At 50.8% G+C, this 22,832-nt stretch overlaps 1 long non-coding RNA gene across 1 annotated transcript; it reads right to left on the bottom strand.

The window, feature by feature from the left end:
• Positions 1-3,285: 3,285 nt before the first annotated feature.
• On the bottom strand, positions 3,286-9,431 carry LOC128081592 (uncharacterized). Its single transcript, XR_008207278.1, has 3 exons — positions 9,273-9,431; positions 8,407-8,554; positions 3,286-5,408 (listed from the first exon to the last, which is right to left on the bottom strand). It is a non-coding gene; the product is annotated as an uncharacterized LOC128081592 (long non-coding RNA).
• Between the last annotated feature and the right edge of the window lie 13,401 nt (positions 9,432-22,832).

Raw genomic sequence — 22,832 nt, forward strand, 5'->3', positions numbered from 1 at the left:
AAATATATTTTGGCAGTCGCTGAAGAAGTGTCAGAAACAAAAGGAAATTGTCCTGCTCTGAAGGTCTAAACGATGCCATTCCCCTTGGATGATCCACAGTGGGACCAGGTACAAGTTGCCCACAGCACAGTGCCACAGATGTGGTGCAAAGGAGCTGCCCATGGGGACCTGACTTGTTGCCTTCCTGCCATACCCGAGGTGGTTTGAAGCACGGCCAGGGCTGGTCCCACAGCAGGGCAGCCCTGCACAGCTGCAGACATCCTACCAGAGCAGCCACCCCTGCTCCATCAGGATCAGCAGCCCAGCATCTGTTGGGCTCTCACAGGAGTGGAGCGAGGCTGTAGCTGATTTCCTAAAGAGCTTCAAGCCACTTTGCCATGTCTGTCAGCTCCACAGGCATCTGTCTGAAGGATGTCACTGTAAAATGTGAAACACAGGGAGGTCGCACCCCTTCTCAAAGGAAGAAGCATGTCTGAGGCGTCTGTCAGTGCTGAGGCAGCCTGGAGCCTTCAGCACGACAAGGCCCATGGGGACTCTGCGTTAGCATCTCCACATCCATTACTTCCCGTCAGCAGAGATTGAAGATGATTCCTGCTCCCCTGCTCGTACATGAAGTTACCCTGAATGAGGAAGGCATGGCTTGAGGTGCCTTGGTACAGGGAAGCCTGGGGAGACAGCTGTCAGAAAGCAGCACTTCTGTTGCTTTCCTGTGCCCTGACATGGAGTCTGAGCAGGGTTTGGGCACAGCAGAAGGCCAAGCAGAGCCCCACCATGCTTAGTGCACAAGAGGAGAAGGTCATGTTTGAATTGGAAGTTATCTTCTTGTGCTTAGTGAAGGGCTGCTTACGGTGCTCAGGAGCAATGAGAAAAGGGCATAAATGAGACCTCCCAGCTGCAGGGAGGTGTTTCTCCTGGTTTTGGGTACTTCACAGTTCACGTGCACCGCCGTAGTAATGAGCTACACCAGATGCTTGGTTAGCTCGTCATCGTGGGAGGACTGCAGCAAGAGTGTAAAGGTTTGGGGTGGGCATTCAGCACTGAGCACTGAACGCCACAGCATCCTTCCTGGTTTCCTCCTGTGGTGCCAGTGGGACTGGCAACAGGCAGCAGCCTGTGGAGCATCATAAAATACGCCGGGAAGTAACGCAGAAGCAACAGAACCAGCAGACAGACACAAAGGCTGCCTGCGAGCCTGCCAGCAGCTCACCAGACCTTCTCCTTGCAGTGCTTGTGGCTGAGACCTGTCACTCAACCAAGGACACAGCGACCAGAGGGAGCAGCAAACCACATCTCACCCCTGCATGACTGCAGCTGCTGTAATAAGGATATGAGGTGCCTCCAGGAACCATAATAATGAGGGCAATTAGCATGTTACAAACGAAAACTTCCAAATGCAGTGCTCTGCAGATTTTTTTTTTTGCCCTGATCTGAAGCAGCTGAGGTACAAAGAGCAGTTTCAGAGAGGCGAAGCAGTGCTGACAGCTGGGTCTGTCCTGCTGCTCTGAAGGTCACACCAAGCCGTGCCACACCGACGTGGTGGGAGGGCTGATAGGACTGCACCAGCAGAAGCCCTGGGGACTTTGATAAGGCTTTGCCTCCCATTTGCCCTGGCTCAAGCCTGTCCTTTGCTGTGCAGGGATTCACTTCTCGCCCTGCCTGACTCATGGTGGGCTTTTCCCCCCAGGTCCTCTACTCTGGCCCAGTGTCCCACGGCAGGCTCACCATCTCTCCCAAATATCCCACAGCTTCCAGCATGAGCCCAAGGGTCTACGCCCTCTCCTTTGCTGTCCCTCCTGACTTCCAAGCCTCTCCAGTTCTTTTGCCCTCTCTGCTGTTTGCAGAGCCACATTCTTAGATTTCTAACAGCTGTGGGAAGACACAGTGCTCCACACTCCCTCTGGCCAACGCAAGGCACCACGGGCAGCCAGTTGCACCCTCCTGTGACCGCGCTGTTCCCTCCTGCAGCAGTTCCTTTTGCTGCCTGTCACCCACTGCCCTTTTACCACTCCAGTTTAACCTGCTCCCTGGGTTTTGTATCCACCAGCCATCAGTTCCCATCCCTGATGCAACCTAGAGGATGCAAAATCCCCAGCCAGCATGCGAGTCCTCAGGCAGTGTCTTTATCCTCTAACAGTGCAGTTGTTTTCTTTTTTTTTTTTTTTTTCATCTGAAAGTGTCATAAATCACTCCATTAATACATCCTTACTATTTCCTTTGTCATTTCCTAAACATGCATCCTCTCCTTTGTAAGCTACGAGGCAGAAAGCTTCGTGCAGCTCTACTTTGTGCTGGCTGGCTGCACGTGAGGCAGGGGGGGAAGGGCCTTCCCCAGCTGGCAGGGCTGTGCTGGAAACTCCTGCTGGAATGGCCAAGGCCAGGTAGAGCCTACAATTTATTTTATGCTCACAGTTACAACGATTTCGTTTTGAAATCAGCCCCATGGGAGGCATGAAACAAATGGGTAACATTTGGAGGAGAAAAATTCCTGATTTGTGTTTAAGAGAGAATTCACTCATTCTCTGCTACCTTGGCAATAAGACAATGAGAGGGGGAAAAAATAGAAAGCCATTCACATTCCTGACTCCCTCCTCTCCAGTAGCACCAAGATGTGTTTCAAAGAGATACGATGCAGGTTTTTACAGCATAAATAGTGACTGCGTTCTCCCCAAACAGCAGATCAAGGACATAGCCAGGCAGCCTCCAGCCTCATTCCTTCACCTCCTGCTGCTGTGCCAGCCTTTCTCAGCCCCTTCGTTCCCAAAGGAGGACGCGTCCCACAGCACCTCAGCTCCATCTCAAGGAGCTCCCCCAGTCCCTGCTTAGCAGCAGCACTCCCAGCACCACTCCTCCTGCCACCCCCGTGGGGACAGCCTCACTGCAGCCCCAGAGCAGCAACACTCCTGGAGCCTTCACTGACCTGCATTTCTCAGCTCAGGTCCCTTCATTCAGATGGAGATGGATCCAGCAAGGACAAAGGGGAGGTGCTTGCAACTGCCCCACTGTACGGCAGGGGACATGTCACAGGCACAAATCCAGGAGTATGAGGACGGCTGCAAGACCTCTGCCTGGCACATAGGACCACTGCCCTTGGTGTCTGCACAAGCTGGGGCAGTGAAGGGCACACACAGATCACACAGACTCAGATCTGAGCTGAACTCCTTGAATTGTGTCACTCACTTCCAGTCCACCAGCTCTGCCTGTCTGTAAGTCTTCCAGTGCTCTCCGTGCCCCAAAGGATTGAACCCCATCATGTGCTCAGCTCACGTTTTCTGCTTCAGCCCTCCCCATAGCACAGGGCTTCCACCCTGAGCTACAAACACACAAACAAACGTGGCAGAGCTGCTCCCTGAAACCAGCAACCTGCATCCCGATGTGAGGAAGATCATAAAAGGACACCAGGAAGGACGGGGAGGAATACAGCCAACAAGCTCAATGCCCAGTGCGTGCTTTCCGTGGAGGCATCTGCATGCTTCCTCTCCCTGTGCTTTTTGGAGAGAGGGCATCATTTAGTGCATTGATTTGCGTGACCTCCACCATTAATCTTTGCAAAGCCTTTTTTTCTTCCAAGGAAGCAGGTGATTTTAGCCACCGCGTCGTTCAGCAGCTTTGAACATATCCAACTCAAAGACCCAGTTATTCTGCCTATTTTTCCCTTACAAACTTCAGCAGCCAGAGCACATAAATTGTGTGTCATAGCTGCCTTTTCATCTGTCCCGGGAGTTATAGACTGCACACATAAGACAATTCATGTTCCTCTGCATAATGAGGTGAGTTTTATAAATCATAAATCTTCACTTAATATGCAGGTGGTGTTTGCTGCCAGGTTTAGGAAAACTGATGCAGTTGCCAAGTTCATGAATGTCATAAATCATTCATGCTAAGGTAGTCTGCAATTGCTCAGTCCTCAGAGACAGACCAATTTCAAGGTGGTTGTTTAACACACGAACACGGTCTTCATTGATTGTTTATACAAATATATGTTTTCATTAACTTTTTCCCTCTCCATTTTTGGTCTTCCTTGGGTGCCAGCTGTGACGCCCTGAGGACTCCCCAGCCCTGGCTTCTTTCCAGTTTCCAAATTCCGTCAGAAGTCCATTACCCAATGCACATAAACCTGTGGATTTGTAATGAAGAGAGCCACCTAATGCTCAAAAACACCGCCAGGATTTCTCAATAAATCCCTGTGCACACGATTAAAATAAACCAGAGCAAGAGAGCACGCCTCAATTCTTCACATGGCCGTTTTGAAGCTACAGGATTTTCCACCAAATTGCCGTTAATTAAAGGTGTGTTAGTCCCAGCAGGGTTTTCACCATTGCTGCTGTGTGCAGGAGGGAGCGCCGCGCTGCGTCGGCTCAGCCCCATGCCTGCCTCGCTGGGTGCTGTGCAGCCCATGGGATGAGTGACATCAACATGAGTCCCTGCAGATGAGGTGTTCCCCTGGGAGCTGTGGCTCTCAGCAGGGCAGAAAATGAGTGTTGTGAAGTGAGTTTGGTTCAGCAAATGTAGACCTGCCTCGTCCCCAGGGCTCTCAGCTCCCAGTCTTTGCACCTCGGCGTTCTCAACCACCAGCTGCTGGGCTTTGCAGTTTGCTGCCTCGATTTGCACAGCTGCTTTAATTCTGTTTTGCTCTCGCAGTAAAAGCACTCTCCCATCTTGGAGTGTTTAGGTCCTTTAGGGAGGGCTACCATCTCAAGTGCAAAAATAGGACCTTGGATGAGCAAAACCCTTCACTTCTCTCTCAGTTACAACTTGCAAAGATCCAAAATATCCACAGTGCTGTTGGACAGGACAGCAAATTAGGAAATGTTTAGGCTCAGAGTCACCCAGCACTGCAAAGGGGCTGATATTGGCATCCACATTAATTTTAAAGGAAAACTGCTTAGGTGGAAAAAGGGCAAAAATTTTGGCTATCTTCCATCATGCTTCACTGGCATAGTCAACAGCACAAACAGTTCAGGCACTGAAGTCTCTCTTTTCTCCCTGGGATCAACCAGCAAGTACTGAAGTTTCCCAAGTTCATGTTACTTGTTCCAAATCATGGAATCATTATTCACTGAATAATTTCTCTTCTAATCCTGAGCTTCAGATTGCTCCTAAGCATCAGATAAACCAGCCAGAACTGGAGAATTGAGTGGACTGGTTGGTTTTGGTCAGACACAGAGGTCTTCTCCCTTGATTCCAACTACATCTCCCTCGGGTGGCAGCACAGGTGATGCCCTGCACCAGAAGCAAAGTTCTGATGGGTTTGTGTCCCCTGGGCCAGCTGAGCAGGTGTTGAGCTGAGCCTTGCCCTCCTCTGGGTGCTTTCCTTTCTGTGGTGCCAACGAGCCCCTGCCAGCTCTGTGTCAGGGTGAGACTGGGAGGTGGCTGCACGGGGCCAAAAATTCCGCCCCTGTAACTAAATCCTAAAAGAGAAAAATCTAATGTTGATGGCTTAGTGGGAGAACAGACTGAGACAGCCTTGGGTTCGTGGGAAGGACTGATCTCCAAAGAGAGAATCCTGCTAAAGGGCCCTGGGGGCCAGGCAGCAAACACCGGGAGGCTGACAGGCTCTGTTTGAGCTCACCAAAATCTGTCACTGGCAAAATACCAAACGACCCAATTTGTTCTGGTTTGCAATGGGAGGAGCTCTGGGGGCTGCTTCAGTAAGGACACAGCAGGGTGCTGAGTTTAAGTCCTGTGCTATCGCTGATAGGGAACTGCATTTTTGTCCTGAACTTGCTGAGTTGAAATAAACAGCCCAAACTTCTGGGGAGCTGCATGCACACAGCAGGGCTCCTGCCACACCTGGCACATGGCAGGATGTGGGCGCGATGCAGAGCCAGCAGCATGCAGCAGCATTCCTCTCCTCCCTCTCCTTCCTTTTGTACACGTCCTACTTCTTCAAAGCTCCTGACCACCCCAGCTCTCTTTTTTTCCCCTCCTCTTTCTCCAAAAAGTGTGACATTATCACTGTCCGCAAAACTGCCAAATTCTCCTTTGTGTTTCCCTGCAGGGCTACTGTTCAATTAAAAACTTCCCTTGATGTTTAACTTTCACCTCCCTTAATTGCGGCTCCCTTCCCAGCCTCCTTCCCCTTGTTAATATGAGATCAAGCCTCTGGTTAATGGAGCTTTGCAGAGGGCAGCAAAACCCAGGATCACATTGGGAGGGTGAAGGCTGCCAAATCCAGGCTGCTCGCAGCCTGGGAGCAAGAGTCAAGGGAAATTCCAGGCTGCGAGCCACATGTGGCACAGCCCTGCCCTGCTGCCTGCTCCCCTGCTCCATCAGTCCGCGCTTGGGCTGGGAGCAGCTTTGACACACTGACAGCTCCCATCTCTGTTCATCCCACGCAGGGTGACAGAGGCACACGGGGCTGCTCTCCCCCCTCCAAGGATCGCCACCCGCAGACGTCTTAAAAGCAGGAGGTAGAAGTGGTGAGAGCAGAAATACAATGGCACATCTTTAATTCGCCTTCTAATTTACGAGCAGGTGAGCCGCTCCCCTGCCAAGCTTTACTGCTCAAAGAGAAGAGGGTTAGAAACACTTCATAAAAACACTGAGCACTTCACAAATTCTGCAAGTCCTCCCTGTGCTGGGAGCGGGATAACGTTCCTGAATTACCTACCCTGAAAATGCAGTGTGTGTGCAAGCAAGGCAACCGCGTGCCTTTATTTTATACCCAGCCTTGGGTGTGCTCAGAAGCCTTCCCTTGTACATACATACACACAGAGTGCTGCTCATTGGTGAGAAGCCAGTTTTCTTACAAAATAGTGAAAGCTGCAGGCTTTCCTGGGAGCAGGTTTGGGGAGGACAGCATGTGCTGACAACCCTTGCTGACAGCCCAGCTCTACCTTGTTCAAACATCCCCAAAATGCTGCTGTGGAGGGGATAGCCCACCGCCAGCTGTGCCCACCACTGCATCCCTTCCTTCAGCCCCAGCAGCTTAGAAATGCTTGAACAAGCCTTACTCACTTGAGCTTAGACCCTAAAACACTGCTTTAGAATACTTCAGATGGAGATTTTATCTCTGGACTTGTAAGAGCCAGAAGATTTCTGATGTTGTGTGCTTTGATGTTAAAAATTGCTGGTTTGTGGAGCACAGAGTTCTTCCAAAGTCGTGGTGGGGAGAGGGCTGGGAGGGATGGAGGGGAAGGAGACTCTGCCAGAGCCAAGCAGAGAGCCTGTGGGCTGAGCAGGCAGACACATACCTACAGCTCTGCCATAAATCCTGGGGAACGCACCCGTGTATTCTCCACAGGCAGTAATTTCAGTCAACAGACAGAAAGTCACTGTTACAAGAGGCTTTCAGGAGGATGCTTTGCAGCGCTGGGCTCTGAGGATGGTCGGGTGCAGGGCAGTGCTCCGGAGGGCTGACAGGAAGATGAGTTTTAGCTTTACAGCTCATTTAAATGCTCTAATGAAGTGCCTCAAGAGCATGGACAAGCCACCTGATAAAGTGGGATGAAAGCCCATCTGGGCTGCAGTGATTCTCCTGGAGATGCATTTCATCTTTGGCTGCTGGAAGCATTGGGGTTAAAATTTATCCTTCACCCTCCCACAACAAAAAGTGATGTTTTTACCAGAGTTTTTATCTAAATTTGCACTTAGCTCTGGATTACACCAAGAGGCGGACATGAGCAACACAGGGCGTAAATTCCTGCTCTGTGCAGCTTCCAGCAGCCTGGGGACATGGGGCTCCTGTGGGCCTCTTGTGAGGGGACAGGCCTGTGCCCCCCACTGCCAGCTGTTGGCTCAGTGCATCTGGCCTCATTGCTTACCCCAGAACCACCTGTTCAGCTGTTCTGTCTCAACAGATGGTTGCTGCCCAACCCATCCATCAGCCAGGCTGGGAAGACCTTCAGGGTCAACCAGACCTACTGAACCCATCACCAAATCACATCCCTCAGTGCCACGTTTACACATCAGTACCTCAGAGATGGGGACTCCACGCCACTCTGCAGCCCATCCCCACTCCTGACTGTGCTCTCCATTAAGATGTTCTCCCTTATGTCCAACCTGAGGCTCTCCTGGTGTGGGCTGAGGCCTCATGTCCTACACTCATTACCTGAGAGGCCAACACCGCCCCATTGCATGCCTCCTCACAGGTAGCTGTGGGATACAGAGTCATTAAAGCTGGAGAAGACCACTAACGTCATCTAGTCCAACTGCCAACCAGCGCCACCATGCCCACTGGCCATGTCCCTCAGTGCTGCATCTCCATGGCTCTTGAACACCTCCAGGGATGGTGACGCCACCACCTGCCTGGGCAGCTGTGCCAGTGCATCACCACTCCTGAGAAAAAAAAGTTCCTAATCTTTAACCTGAATATCCATTTCATCTCCCCAGCCAGTATCCCAACAGCCAGGGGCCATATCCTCATAGAATGACAGAATGGTTGTGTTAGAAGAAACCTTCACTCACCTGGTTAGAGGAAACATTCAAATTGATCTATTTCCAACCTTGTGCAGTGGGCTGGGTGTTCCCCACCAGCTCAGCCTGCCCAGGGCCCTATCCAGCCTTGGGCACCTCCTGGGATAGGGCAATCACAGCTCTCTGGGCAGCCTCACCTCTGAGTAAAGAGCATCATCTTAAAATCTAACTTAAATCTTCTACTTTAAAGCCATTTCCCCTTGTTCTGTCAGCATCAGACCATGTAAGAAGTCTCTGACCCGCACCTTCTGAGTTTGCCCTGTGCTTGTTCACTGGGTCCCTGTATCCACTGAGGACATTTCAGCTTTGTTGCCACAACCATTGGCATTTATCTTGCAAGATGTAGCACTGACCAAGGCAAACGCACCCTTGGGTCAATACAGCCTGCTATTTATATCTGCAGACCTTATTAGGAGTGCCAGATTGGGCTATAAGGCCCTGATTTACTGTAGCACTTAAGCCCGTATCTAACTTTAAGTACACAAGCAGATCCATGGACTTCAGCAGTTTAAGGCTCGACATTTGTAAGTAACTTGCTGAACAAGGACCTACATTATTCATCCGAAAGTCCAGGTAATGCATTCTCAGGAAATAAGCGTAGCAAACGCTACAAATCCCTGCTGAAAGGGCATCCTAAACCCCTGGATGGATAGAGATTAGCTGGGATTGCTCAGTAAATAGCGTGCAGGTACATATACATATATATAAAAGCACACATATTTAACATCAGGCAGCACAGACTCAGACAAGTGGAACACCAGAATAACAGCACGCACAGAGGACGGATCTGAGCACAGAGAGCTTCAGGGTCCCCATCTCATATCGCAGAGCACTCCATGGGTGCAGAGCCCCAGTACCTGTGTGAGATGAGCAGAGCCAGGCCAAGCCTGGGGGCCATATCCTCAAGGTGAGCACAGCATGGAGAAAAGTCACCCTATAGCTGGGCCGGGAGCAGGGAGCTCAGTTTAGTGCATCTCCCAGGGAAGGAGATGTCCCCATCAGAGCTGCTTCCAGCACCCAGCACCTAACTGGCTGCAGCTAGGCCACAGCAGGTGCTGATGCTTTGAGCCTTGCAGCCCTGTAAAGCCTCAGCTCCTGCCTACAGGAGGGGAAGAAGATAATGCTTGTGGGCTCTGATGTGAGCTGTGCCACTCACTGGTCACCTGTGGTTGCCATTTCTGCATATCACCATCAAGGTACTTGCAGGTGGCCGTGGGGCATTGCTGTGATGTGGCCACTGCCCAGGAAAGTGGGAGAAAGCGCACAATCACGTGAAAGAAAGGTTCAGTGCCCTGTAGAGATGCTGCTGCTGTTTATCAGACCAGAGGGGTTCAGTGGGCATGCAAAGCATAGAGCAAATGCTTGTCTCTGGGATGTGTTTGGGGCGGCTGGAGGAGAGCAGGACGTGTCCTGCTGGCAGCACTGTGCTGCTTGCGGGGTGGGATGTGCCATCAGTACAGCGTGTGCTGTCCCTGTGTCTGCAGTCATTGCTGCCAGCCATCAGCAGTTCATGGGGAAAGCACTGCTTTGCTCCTGGGGTCTGGAATGTGTCTGGAAAAACGAGCTAAAATGCCATGATTTTAAGCCATTTCATAAAAAGTAATAGAGAATTATGTCCCTGTTGCACAATTCCCCCAGAATTGGAAAGAAGAAAAAAAAAATCTGTTGAAAGGATCTCATTCTGCATTCAGCCTTATGAGTGGTGGGAGAAATCCTTGCCACATCCAAGGCCATTTGTCAGTGCCCTGCGGGATGTTCCACTGCCCCATGTGGTATTTCCATGCCTCGGGTTTGGGTTGCCCCTGGCTTGTACTCACTCCATGGTCACTTTGCCCCCTCCCTGTGCTGGGGCTGCAGCTGGGGGGGATCGTAGCAGGAGAAAATGGGGAGAGCCAAACATGATGGATCAACCCTTGCTATTTGCCCCCATGTGTATTGCCAGCATTTTGTATTAAAATATATGCTGTTAAATTTATGCCTTAATATATATATATGTGTGTAACACGGCTGAGTTACGGTTGCTGTGGGAACTATAACTTTCTTTCTTCCAAGAGGCTGTTATATGTCTTATTATGTTGTATCATCTGGAGGCTGGCTGCAAACAAGATTGCTGCTAATCCTTCAGCACCGGGCTGCCTGCAGCCCTCCCCTCGCAGCCCCACTGGGGCACAGCCCTGAGCCCTGGCACCACAACCCAGAGCCTCATCCCCACCTGTCCCAGTGCAACTGTGGGGTGATGCTGCTTTGCACAGAGGTGAGGCAGCACCTGGAGGTGTCAGACCCTCTTTAAAAGCAGGATTTCTCCTGTTCTAATTTGCAGGATATACCCATATATAAAAGCTTTGTAATTTCCAGCTGTTGCACTTCAAGACCTGGAGTTCTCCCTGAATGGGTGACAGCTACCAGGATGGGGGCAGGGGTTTTTGGGGTGTCCTGACCCCATGGGCAGGGAGTGAGCCTTCCCTTTGGCTTTGAGCATGTTGTCTCAAAGCCCAGCCAGGTGACTTCTACAGCGACCATCACACAGGGGGTCTTGTTTTCATCCCACAGTCTGACGAAGCCCTGTGCCCCCCAGCACCCCTTTCTGTGCACAAGAGGACCCATGACCCACACAGGCAGTGGTTTGCTCCCGCATCCCTGCCCGTACCTCTCACCCTGCCCAGCATGGAACGCGCTGATGGAAAAGTACCGCAGAGAAATGACAGAGATTTCCCTTCCACAATCCCAATATTTTAATGTTATTTATGCACCAACTGTACCAGAGTGGCTATTGTTGCTGCAGCTCCATTCATCGCAGAGAACAGTTGAACAGCACGTGCTGTCAGGGCTGCAGTGCCTGCAGGAAGGGTGGCTGGAGCCAGGCGCAGCTATAGAGGACTTACAGGGACTTGTGGGTCCCTTTCCATTACTGTTTTTATCATGGAAAATGTAGCACGTGGGGTTTGCTCTGTAAGGGTTAGGTCAGGAGAGCGACGGCAGGGGGCACAGTGCCACTGGGGCTGTCAGCTTTTCATCTCTCCTGCTGCAGCTCCAGCAGCCCTGTGTGCTTGCGCTGTGCTGCAGCTTGCTGTCTGTGCTCCAGACAACCTCCTTCACGCCCCTACTTCACTGCTTCATTTGCAGCTGTGCTCGGCCCATCTCAGCTCTGGGCAGTGCTGCTCCATCCCACTTGCTGCACCACTCACCTCTGCCTATCTCCTGCCCATCTTGCTGCCCTCTCCACCTATGTTATTCCTTTTCTCCATTCCCCTTTGCCTATTTTGTTTGTTACGATTTCGGTGTATGACGTTCTGTTGGGTTTTGTTTTTTCTGGCATCAACTCTTCAGGGATTTCACGCACATCATTCCGGCCCCAATCTGCACTGACAGCACTGTGGTTGTTCCTTTCATCCCACCCCATCTCCCCCCGGCGCTGGCACTGCTGCAGTTCTCCCCGGCACTGCTCACGGACGGTGCTCTCTGACCTTCCTCTAGATATTTTTCTCCTCGTGCTGTGCGATTCTTTGCTCACTTGGCCTCAGGCAAGCACAGGCAGAGCCCGTGTTTTAGCATTTCTGGGCTGAGCTGAGAAAACATCTCCAAGCATAACAGGAGCAGCTGCTGCCTGCAGCATCACTCCAGGTCAACATACCCTGCATTTCACAGATCCCTGCAGCCCCCAGCCATGCTCCTTCCAGTTGGGAAGCACTCAGGGAGTCACCGGTGTCCCTCCATCCCCTCCCATGGCACCCAACCAGCAGCTCATATGCTGTACCCCACCAATGGCTGGTGATCCGGGGCACGAGGTGGCTGGGGTGCCACTGAGGGCTGCAGGATGTCCCTCTTGCTGGTCCTGCTGCATGGCCTCAGGAAGCCCAAGGAGCTCCTGCAGTCATGGTCTGTCTTTGCTCCCGTTAATACCCAGCTTTGGGAAACACCATGGGCACATGCAGAGCCACAGGGGTCTGATGCACAATGCGGGGTGCTGCAGCCACTCTACCATGAACGTGGCCACGGATCTCCATGCTGGACTCTGTGCATCCAGGTGTGGCTGAGCTGTGGTGCTTTGCCCAGAGTTGGAGGCTGCCAAGGACAAGAACGCAGGAAGAGCAGCACCAGAGATACAGACCTGCAAGAAGATAGAGCACGGCAGGTCTGAACACAGCAGTACACTGGCAGCTCCTGCACTGCTGGGGAAAGGGATTTCTAGCAGGAACAGCAAGTCCCAAATCTGCTGGCACATCACAGAGCTGCATGCAGGCTCCCTGGAAAACGCTGGCTGGGAGGAAGCTGGCACGAAGCCTCCGTTTGCAGTCACAAGGGTTTGGGGAATCAATCTCTTTAGAGTTCTTAGGAAATCTCGCTCTGATAGGTTTAAATATTTACAGTGCTCCTGCACACAGTGCACAGAACCGCAGAGCACGTTTACCGGCAGCCAGCTGATTGGGATGCTGGGAGCTCCAAAGGAGCCTGTGCGGGTACCAACAAACACATCCTTGACGTTGTTGTGATTTCCAGGTGCAGAAGCACAAGATGCTTTAAGGTTTGAGAAACAGATCTTGTGACTGCAGAGCATCCCTGTGCTCGGGGCTGGTAAGAGCGGGACCAGGAAAGCTGATGGCTCCACCCACTGCCTCCTACTATTGTATCGGTGATGGGAACACCTGCCTGGGACATCTCCTGTGCTCTTAGATGCCTTAGCCAGGGAAACTGGGAAGCAGAGATAATGCTCGTCCTGCTGTGCAACTAATGGCATTGCCATCTTGGAGGCTCTGAAGTGGCCAGAATGATCATTAGGGGCTTTGGGATCCATACTTTTTCTCTGAGGCGTAACAGTGGGTAACATCTGTTTCTACCTTTTAAAGATGTCTCTGATGTCATCACTCGCCTGCTTCAGAGAGAGCCCTTACCCCCTGAAAATCCATTAAAAAGCATTGGAAATGAAACTTTTCTTCCTCCTGATGGCTCTGTCCAAGTGACAGATCTGTTTGCCCTACTGGCAGGCAGGGGCTGCTCTACACTCCATATCCAAGCCCATCACCATTACCAGTGATCTGCTTCACTGCATCCATGAACACCACAGCTGGGCCACAGAGCTGGGCACCAGAAAATCTGTCTTTGGTGGTGGAGATGCACAGAAGACATCAAGGACCCACAGATCCATGGTTGAATTTGTGGTGCTATTCATACTGACCTGTGCTGCTGATGGAAAGTAGAGCTGACATCCTGAGTGCTTGGTGGGCTCAGTACTAGGATCATAGATGGGGCACCCACAACATGTCTTTGCTCAGAAGGTCAGGTCTTGCTTCACATGGCCCTATTTGCACCCTACATGGATGTTGTCCTCCCCAAGAGGTATGGGCACTGCTGCTGAGCATGCTGCAAACATTGAGAAAAGATGTATGGTGCTTTGGAGAAGGACTGGGAAGGATTTCGGCCTCCACACAGCATCAATTACTGTTCAAAAATCTGCTTACTATCTCTATACTGAAATCTGGGTCCTAAAACCCACTGGGGAAGATGAGGTTGGAGCAATCCAAGCTCCAGGGTCACCGTCACTTTGTTACTCCAACCCCAGGGTTGATGTCTCCACTGGGTGACACTGAGTGATGGTGGCACCACTATGGGCTGATGGTGATGCAGAGCCACCAGCAGGGTGAGCCCAGAACTGGGGTGCCACGAGGCCACATCCCCAGCAATGCCTGCAGTCATACCCCAAAACTTGCTGAGATTCCAAAACCACAAAACCTACAAATAAGCCAGGCTGTCAGTGCCACTACTAATTTAAATGGGATCCTCCAGTTTGTTTGAAAGCTTGGGGGCAAGAAGCAGGCAGAGTACAGCGCTCTTGGTGCTGAATTCACCTGGCTATAGACTGAGCTGTATGAGATACAGGACTGTACACGTGTCTGGCAGCTCTCCTGATCACTGAGCTACCCTAGGAATCCAGTTGGAAGTTTGCTGCTGTTGTTTCAAAGCTGGCTTGCTTATAAAAGGGATAAAAAGAAAGGCGCATGAAAAGCAATATTCAGACTGGCTCTCTCACTTTAACTAAAAGAAGGAGGAAAGGAGGGTGCAGTGAAAGCAAAGCTCTGCTGGAGCCCTTTCCTCCCTAATTACTGCTGTTTGCCTCCCAGTCTGGTGCCACAGGTGCTAACAGAGCAGCATTAATTAGCAAACAAACACAGGCTTTTTCAGAAACTCAATTCAGGGGCAGGTTAAAACCATGCCAGCAAAGAGGATAGAACACCAAGGGTGGTTTGAGCACCCATGGATGGGCAGGGAAGCACACAGGGCTGTAGCCCTCCCAGCTCCAGGCAAATTAGCAACCCAGAACCACTCCTTCCTCAACAGGGGTGGGCAGCCCCAGGACTCAGACACACAAAAAAGGAAGTAAAACAGGCTGAGAAAGCCCCAGATAACTCACAGGAGTAGAGCCATGACTTCCCATGGGCACCTGCACCTCTTTTCCCCCTGATCCTCTATGCAGCACCAACCCCAGCCCCAACAAAAGCCTTGCAGCTCTTGTCCCCTTCCTCCTCGTCCTTCCCCACCTGGCCTCCTCAAGTCACTCCTCCCATTCTCAAAATTCACTGTACAGCATTTATTCATCTCTTGCAAAGAGACAGAAATAATTAATCCAGACGTTACTTCTTGAACGGAGCAGGGCTTTTTCAGTGCTTACGTGCTGTGTGCTTTCCACTGCTTGCTTTCACAGGGCAACCTCTCCTGCTGCAGTAAGGCCAAGCCACAAGGACTTAATGCAATCCGAAGGGGCAGCTTGAGGCGGCAGCTCAGCTGCTCCTACACTCGCCTGCTCGGATGAGCATCAAGTGCACAGTGACAAACACTTCAAGTGGGACAAACACCCAGTATGGCAGGTCCTGAACCTTCCCTGCCCTTACTGCCCCTGCCAGGAAGGGCAGGAATGGGGGCAAGAGTGGGGTTTTTTGTTCCGATGCTGGGATTTTCCAAGAAATACTCAGAAAAGAGTCTCCTAAGCTGTTCTGAGAGCTTAGAGATACTTGAAAATACAAAATAATTGCTGGAAAGGAATCTGAAAATGATAGCTCTTTTTTCTGCCTGGTGTTACACTTCACTTCTCTGGATGGAAAGTTCAAGAGCCAGCTCTCTTTCCTCTTTTCATTAACTCCCATGACTACGTATGTTGGAGAAGAGCTTCCATTAGTCACAGCTGCTTTCATACTCATCCCTCACACCTCTCAGCCACGAGGCCAGGCTAACTGGGACCTGTCTGAATGACAGCTCACGATGACAAGTATTTCCCTCAGCCCAGCTATGATCCGAGTACCGCTATGCCAGCATAGCATCTCATCTTTCTGAGAAGTCACTATTAGAGAAAGTGCAGAACATGACAATTCAGGACAGCTACCGCATGTCAAATAAGCTCTTGCTTTTACTCCAGGAAAACTCATGGGCATGAACACTTGGAAAAGCTCCAGAGGAAGCTGGAAACAAGGGGAAGAAAGCACCAGGAGCAGCATGAGTGCCGGCTGGCCACCCAAAAGGCAGGACACCTCTCAAAGTTTGTTTTCCTTCTTTCATAACAAAGTTCAACTCACCCCATGGAGCTGATGTCGTGCTCACCCCTCTGCTGGGGAAGCCCTGCAGAGGTAGCAAAGCGTGGGAGGACAAGGAGCTGGAGCACTGGGTACGCTCTTGGGCCTTCTGAAATCATGGTGGTTCTCCAACAGCTAGAGCAAAGCACCCTGCAGCGGCCCATGGGAAACAAACACATGCAGCAGCTGCACGCTCTCTGACCCAAAATGCCATAACAGCAAAGCAACACAACGCAGGGATTATCGCATCTTCTGGGAAGTCGTCAGCACTCATCCCATTAATGCAATTATGGCTGAGCGTTCTCAAAACCAGACTCGGTATTATCTTGCTCTTTAAGACAATTGCCCAAATCATCTTATTAATGATAACAGGCCAAGAGCCGATGAGCTCACCCAGAATTTCCCTCCAGGCTCTGCACTGTACCCATCCCTGCACCACTTTGATGTGCTTCCTCCGGCCCGCAGGCACAGGATGCCCCCACTCAGTACTGAACAGCTTTATACATCCTTGCAGAAAGCTCGAGAAGATGAACTGATCATTAGTCTTGCAAGTGCTTATCAGAAAGTGAAATGCACAATGATTGCTTGCCAGCCACCCAATTACCATTCCTGCCTGCAGCAGGACAGAAGAGCTGACCGACTGGGGGCAGAGTCAGCACCACGCACTTGCTGGGTGCTGGAGGGGCCATGGCACGTGCTGGTGTTTCCTGGCTGTTTTTCCAAGGCAGTGGTGCGTGCAGGCTTCTACTTGCCTTAGCTGCACTGTGCCAACTCAAACAGAAAGAGGCCCCCATCAAGGTGCCAGTGATCCAAAGGTGGTCCCAAGAGGCAGCATTGGCGGGGACCTGATGGAGGCTGTCAGAGTCAATGCAGGGTACCTCTGCTGGAAGGGCTCTGGCCTCACACACTGCTGGGGGTGTCCAGAAGGAGCTGGAGGGACACAGCCCTGACTTCTTGGTTCAGTATGGCCCATGACAGCATGTCAGCCTCCTCCAGCACCTCCTCTGCCTGGCATTAGGATGAGTCAGAAGAAGTTCACATCCAAGGTACTTTCCCTGCACGATGCATTCCAGCAGTGCCATTTCCTGGTGCGTTTTCCTTATTCTGGTTTTGTCCATAGCTGGATCCCTTCCTGAGCAACTCGTGGCCGTAAGATTTCTCTCTCATCATTTGACTTTCAGGCATTTCTCTCACATCTGCTAGTGGCTCCTGATGAAGAGCTGCTTCACATCACAGGTTTGCTGCAATTGTTACATCTGTGGGTCTCTGCCTTTACAGCCACACATGCATTGCCCCGTGCTGCTCTTGTAGCAGTTCTAGAGGTAGTCATTAGTTGAAGTTGTGTGGGGAAGGCTGCTAGCTCAGCACTATTAAATTCACCACGTGGTCAGTCTCATAAAATAAGCTCTAAACTCATGTAGCTTGGCTGGATCCTCCATTTATCAGATTGTTAAATCTATGCAGAGGCCGCACTCCTCTGCCGTGTAACGATGTGCTGGAAATGGATGGAATGACCTTTGCACCTCCACTGTTGGATGGGCTTCCTCAGACGAAATCCTCCTCCTCAGGAGTCACACAAACTGTATTTATTGTATATGTGGGGGAAATGCATGCAGCTGTGTGCAGTGAGAGCAGATAAGGGCCTTTCCCATGAAATATTCTAATTTCAAGCTCATGGCTTCCCTCTGCCTTATTTGGGGCTGAGCCATGCTTCTCCACCACACTGCTGTTTACCATGTCTCTGCATGGTGATGGCAGACATCTCCCTGCACAACCCTGTCACCCAGTGCCTTCAGCATCATAGCAGTAATTAGCTGTGTCAGCTTTGGGACTTCTCAGGTCTTGTCAGGCTTTGGATATATTTTAGTTAAGATCTGATGACCCATACAACTTGTCCAAGTTGCAGCAGCAGTTCCCTGCTCGTTGTCTAGCCTGTTGCTCTGGGTTTATATCAATTACATCATTATCAGTTTCTTTTAGCTTCAGTTTTGATGAAGCTTTGTACAGTTCTGTGATTTCCCCTTCCATAAACGAAATCATATCCTACAGACAGAAGTTCCATCCAACTTGAACCATCCAGGCACAGCTAACTGCACAGACAGTGGGAGAGGGAAGAATGTAACTTATAAGCAAATATGAACAAAACATCACAAAAATAAGCCCAAATGAACCCAAAAGTGAATGTGGGAGGAACTCCTATCACCAATGCTGTGCTCCTCCCTGCAAGGACAATGGGAATCTGCATGAAGATGGGGCAGCATTACGAAGTCAAATGAGCAAGGAAGGAAGGCTGGGGCATTCACCATCCACATCCTGGCACATTCCACTATCCTGACAGCTAGAAATGTCTTGATTTTACAAATGTTTAGCTTGTTTTTTGTCCTGAGGAGCATAGATCTATATGATGGTGATGACATCTGTCTCCACGAGTACGCATACGATGATGGGTCCCTCTGCCCATGCCTCCCCAAGCTAGTATTTGACAGAAGGGGAGATTGCTAACAATAATGTGTGTGGTGACAGCAGATCTGAGCTGGCCGGAACTATTCCCAGAGCATCCCCAGGGCTGCCGTAGCCCAGAGATAGCACACCATTTGCCACGCTGCCTCAAACTGACTGCTTATGAAACACAACTGAGGCGCCAGCTAATGATGGTGTGATTTGCAGACTGCTGGGTCTGGCAAGATATTAATGTGGCCCTGGGGAAAGCAGGAGCCGTGCAAAGGCAGTGGGGGATGTACCACTGAGCTGCTGGGTGCTGTGCCTCAGTGGCAGGAGGAGATGGTGTGGGATGGAATGGGCTGCGTCCAACAGCTTCAACTCAGTCTCTACTTTATTAATTACAGGATCAGAATGAAAGAATCATAGAATGATTGGAATAGAAGGGACCTTAAAAATTATCCTGTTCCAGCCCCCTGCTGTGAATTCAGGCTGCGCGGAGCCTCATGCAGCCTGGCCCTGAGCATCTGCCAGGGATGGGGCACCCACATCTCTCTGGTTCGCAGTGCCAGGTGCTGGTGCTCCCATGCTCAATATTGGCTGTGCTGATTGTGGTGGGCCAGGAGGAAGTGTTACCATGCTCTTTAAAGAAATGACATGGAAAATCCCCCAATATTTTCATGTTCTATTCCCCTCTGCTTTTGTTTTCCAAGGAAATCTTAGGGTTTTGGAAATATAATAATAACACAAAAAATTGAATAATTTCCTTTGAAACAAAAGCTGGATCTCCTCCATGTTGTCTGAAGCAACTTCCAAAAGTTCAGGAAAAAAAAAAAAATGCAGTCTGAGCAGTTCTAATGAGAGCATCACAATTACCCTCAGCCCACCACATGGGATTTCTCTTTACAGTGGCTCGGTTCATTGGGGAAATTAAGTTGTTTAAAAGTAACGGGTTTTAATAGCAGCATTGCGCCGGCTGCTCTCTTTGCACGTTGGCTGGGATCAGCGGCGGGCGCTGCTGGGGTTGGGACCCGGCGGGATTCGCTCCTTGCCCCTTGCCCACGGAGCCCTGCAGCATCTCGGCCAGCAGCAAAAGAGGAGGTTTGAGAGAGCTGCGTCAGGTCCCGAAAACTTCTTCAGTCAGCGCTCGAAAGGCGATGAATTAATGAGAAGCGGCGAATGAATCATTAAAATGGCATCACTGCTACGTGTTCCTGATCGCAGCTCCTTTAATGTTCTCGCAGTCGGAACAATTGATTAAGAAACACACCGCAGTACACTAAGCATTGGAAACAGTTAAGAAGAAACAGGATTAGCAAAGTCTTACAGGAAAGGTCAATTATTTCTCCCAATTTATTGCTAACCTGACATCTGTAAACAAATCACTAGAGGAACTCCCTGAAGACCACGCTTCGTCCAACAAGACATCCTAATTAATGAGGATGCGCTGCGCAAACACAAACAAGAGCAGGGAGAGATAATATCTGACCTGAACCTGAAAAAGCTCCGGTGTAAGCAGTTATTGGGAGGCTGCGGCAGATCGATGCGTAAGGAGCAGCTTCAGAATTTGCTGCTGGGTGAAGGCGAATGATCTGCACAGTTATCAGAGCTCAGGTGGTCCCAAGGATGGGCTGCTGCCTCTCCCAAGCCCCAGAAGCCGTGCTCTGTGCATTTCTCCATCACAGCACCCACCCCAGACTCCCCAAGAGCAAATCTGGATCGTGGCAGCCGCAGTGAGAGATTCCTCTTCCTCAGCATCCCAATCATTACATATGTACAGTGGCATCTGAGACCTAATTTATTTCTTTTGTGTTGTAAATTCCTTTTCTCATTGGCTTTTTTGAGCTGCTTATAATTGAGACCTTCAGACAGATCTCAGCATGGCTGAAAAGCAGCCACTCTGTTATTATATCCGATCTGTTCAAAGCAAACCCCCTCCCCTCTCCTAGTCAACCGTGAGATTTTTCTTTATTAATTCCAGTAATGATGTGATTTCCTTCTTTCCTAATGAGCAGAGTGACACTGCATTGAGTCACTGATGCACAACTTGCTGTTTTTTCCCCTCCCTTTGGAAAGTTTTCAAAATATTTATAAACTTTCAAAGGAATGGAGAAAGAAAGAAAATAAAGTCGCACTGTTTATTTGGCTGCCACTCCCTCTGCTTTCTCATGTGGGGGAAATGTAATCTCTTTGTCCGGGCTGCTGGGAATCTCCATCCCAGAGAGCCCCCATAGCCATGGCATGGGCAATATTCCCCCAGCCCTCTGCTCCCATTCCTCGCCACCCCAACACGCTGGAGAGGAGCAGTCCCTTCCTCCCTGACACAGTGGATGGATCTTCAGGTCTGATCCAACTCTGCCTGCATGACTTGAGGGACCCTGAGCATCTGGAGCAGATCTGGACCCTCAGCCCTTCATAACTGAATAACATAAGCCCCAAAGGCTGGCTGTGCGGTAGAGCTGAGGGCATGCTGGCCTGGGGCAGTGTGACCCCAATGACAAAAGGAGAGCTCCAGCACACTCCTGGGCTAGGGACTCCTCAGAAAGGGTTTTTTCATCTCCATTTCCATGTGAGACAAGCAGACGGAAGCCGTTCCTGATCCAGCAGCAAATCGCCACCAATCACTTCCTGCCACCACCAGCACACTTCAGCCTTCAACATCTCCTCGCTGGGCTCTGTTCAGGCATCTCTGGGGCTCCCAGATGCCTCTCAGGTCTCCAAGTACCCCTTGCTCTGCCTCCAGCCCCTCCAAAACCCTCCAAAACCCATCATTAGAAGCCCCTTTCCCTTCTCTGCCACAGTGCGAGGAGTCACTTTCCCTCCAGATGGCTCTAAAGGTTAACAAGGAATTTATTCAGAGTTACATACAAATCAGATTGTCTTTTTTTCTACGAGGGAACAAAAACAACCACATAATTTCAAACCCACACAGGCAGCGCAGCCTTCCAAGGTGGCTCAGTTGCCATAGACGACCACAGGCAGCCGAGCTGTCACGCCAAGCCTGGTGCACGGTGGTGCTCGGCGTGACACGGGGGTGAGCTGTGCTTCCGTCCCCCGGCCCGGCAACACACGGCAGGGATGAGCTGGCTGCACCGCCTGGGTGGAAGCCAGCCCTGCTGGGCCATGGCCAGTGGAGACACGTGGCCCAACTGGCTTCTGATTCATGGTACAGGATGGATTTTTCTGTGGGATGCTGATAAGGGGTGGTGGCCAACCCTAATGGGCCACGATCACTGGAGACACGTGGCCCAAGCTGCATCTGATTCATGGAACAGGACGGATTCTTCCATGGGATGCTGATAAACGGGGGGAAGTTAGAATTTGGGGCAGAAGTTCAGATCTGGCCCAAACGCCACCAGCTCCACTACATAGCATGATGTTTGTGCCTGAGCTCCTTGGGACCAGGGCCACCAACCACCTTCAGCTGAATCTACAAATCACACAGCCCATCCCTGGGCTCCAAGAGGGAGGGAAGGGGTAAAAGCAGAGGAGCACAGTGTATGTTGTTCTTCAAGGCTGACACTAACAGACTACTTGCTGCTGTGCAGTCCATTTCAGATACAAGCTTGGTGGGAACAGAGATGTTGGTGTTGAAAGCTGCCAGAAGAAACACCGCACAAGAGCTACAAGAACATCCTGCACTGAAACCTTGGGTACACAACCAACAGCAATAATATAAGTCACCCTCAGGAGCAGTTTGTAACAAGACCAGCTGGGGGAGGGGGTGGAGGGGGGGAGGGTGCTTCAGGGGGTCTGGAGGCACAGCCTTCAGTAGCAATGGGACCAACCAAGGCTTTCCCAGCTGTGATGCACGACCTGCCCATCAGGCAGCACTTCCCAGGTACCTGGGGGCTGCGTCATGAATTGTACATAGGGATGGAGCCAGCTGAGCAACCTGCCGTGAGCATTTCCAGAGCCTGGAGGCACCAGCCCTCGGGGTCATTCCTGTGCAGCAGTAGTTCAGCCCTCACCTCACACCTCACAGCTCCTACCTCCAGCCTCATAACCCTCCCCCAAAACTGCAGTTAAACAAATTCACCACCAGGTTCCCAGCAATTCCTATGGGCTTTTTGTGGGGATAAAGTAACATAGAAATGAAAAGTATCATAGAATTGCTCAAGCTGAAGAAGACCCTAGAGATCATCAAGTCCAACCGCAACTGCAACCTAACCATACTACCCTAAAAAAGGTGAACAGAGAAGGCTTGATTTGGCTTTATAGAAGGAAAAAACATGCTCTCAGCTCTGCGAGGGCACCTGGTACACTTAAGAGAAGCTCTTCTAGAAAGAATGAGCACTGCCACTGCTGACACACAGCCTTATTGATCGAGAGAAGCTGATGCCTAGGCTGCTTCAACAGAAGACCCTTCTCCAGCCCTTCCACACAGATGCCAGTCTGAGAGATGGATGCTCCCCAATG

Source organism: Tympanuchus pallidicinctus, unplaced genomic scaffold (assembly GCF_026119805.1).
Source record: "Tympanuchus pallidicinctus isolate F22 unplaced genomic scaffold, pur_lepc_1.0 scaffold21, whole genome shotgun sequence".
NCBI lineage: Eukaryota > Metazoa > Chordata > Aves > Galliformes > Phasianidae > Tympanuchus > Tympanuchus pallidicinctus.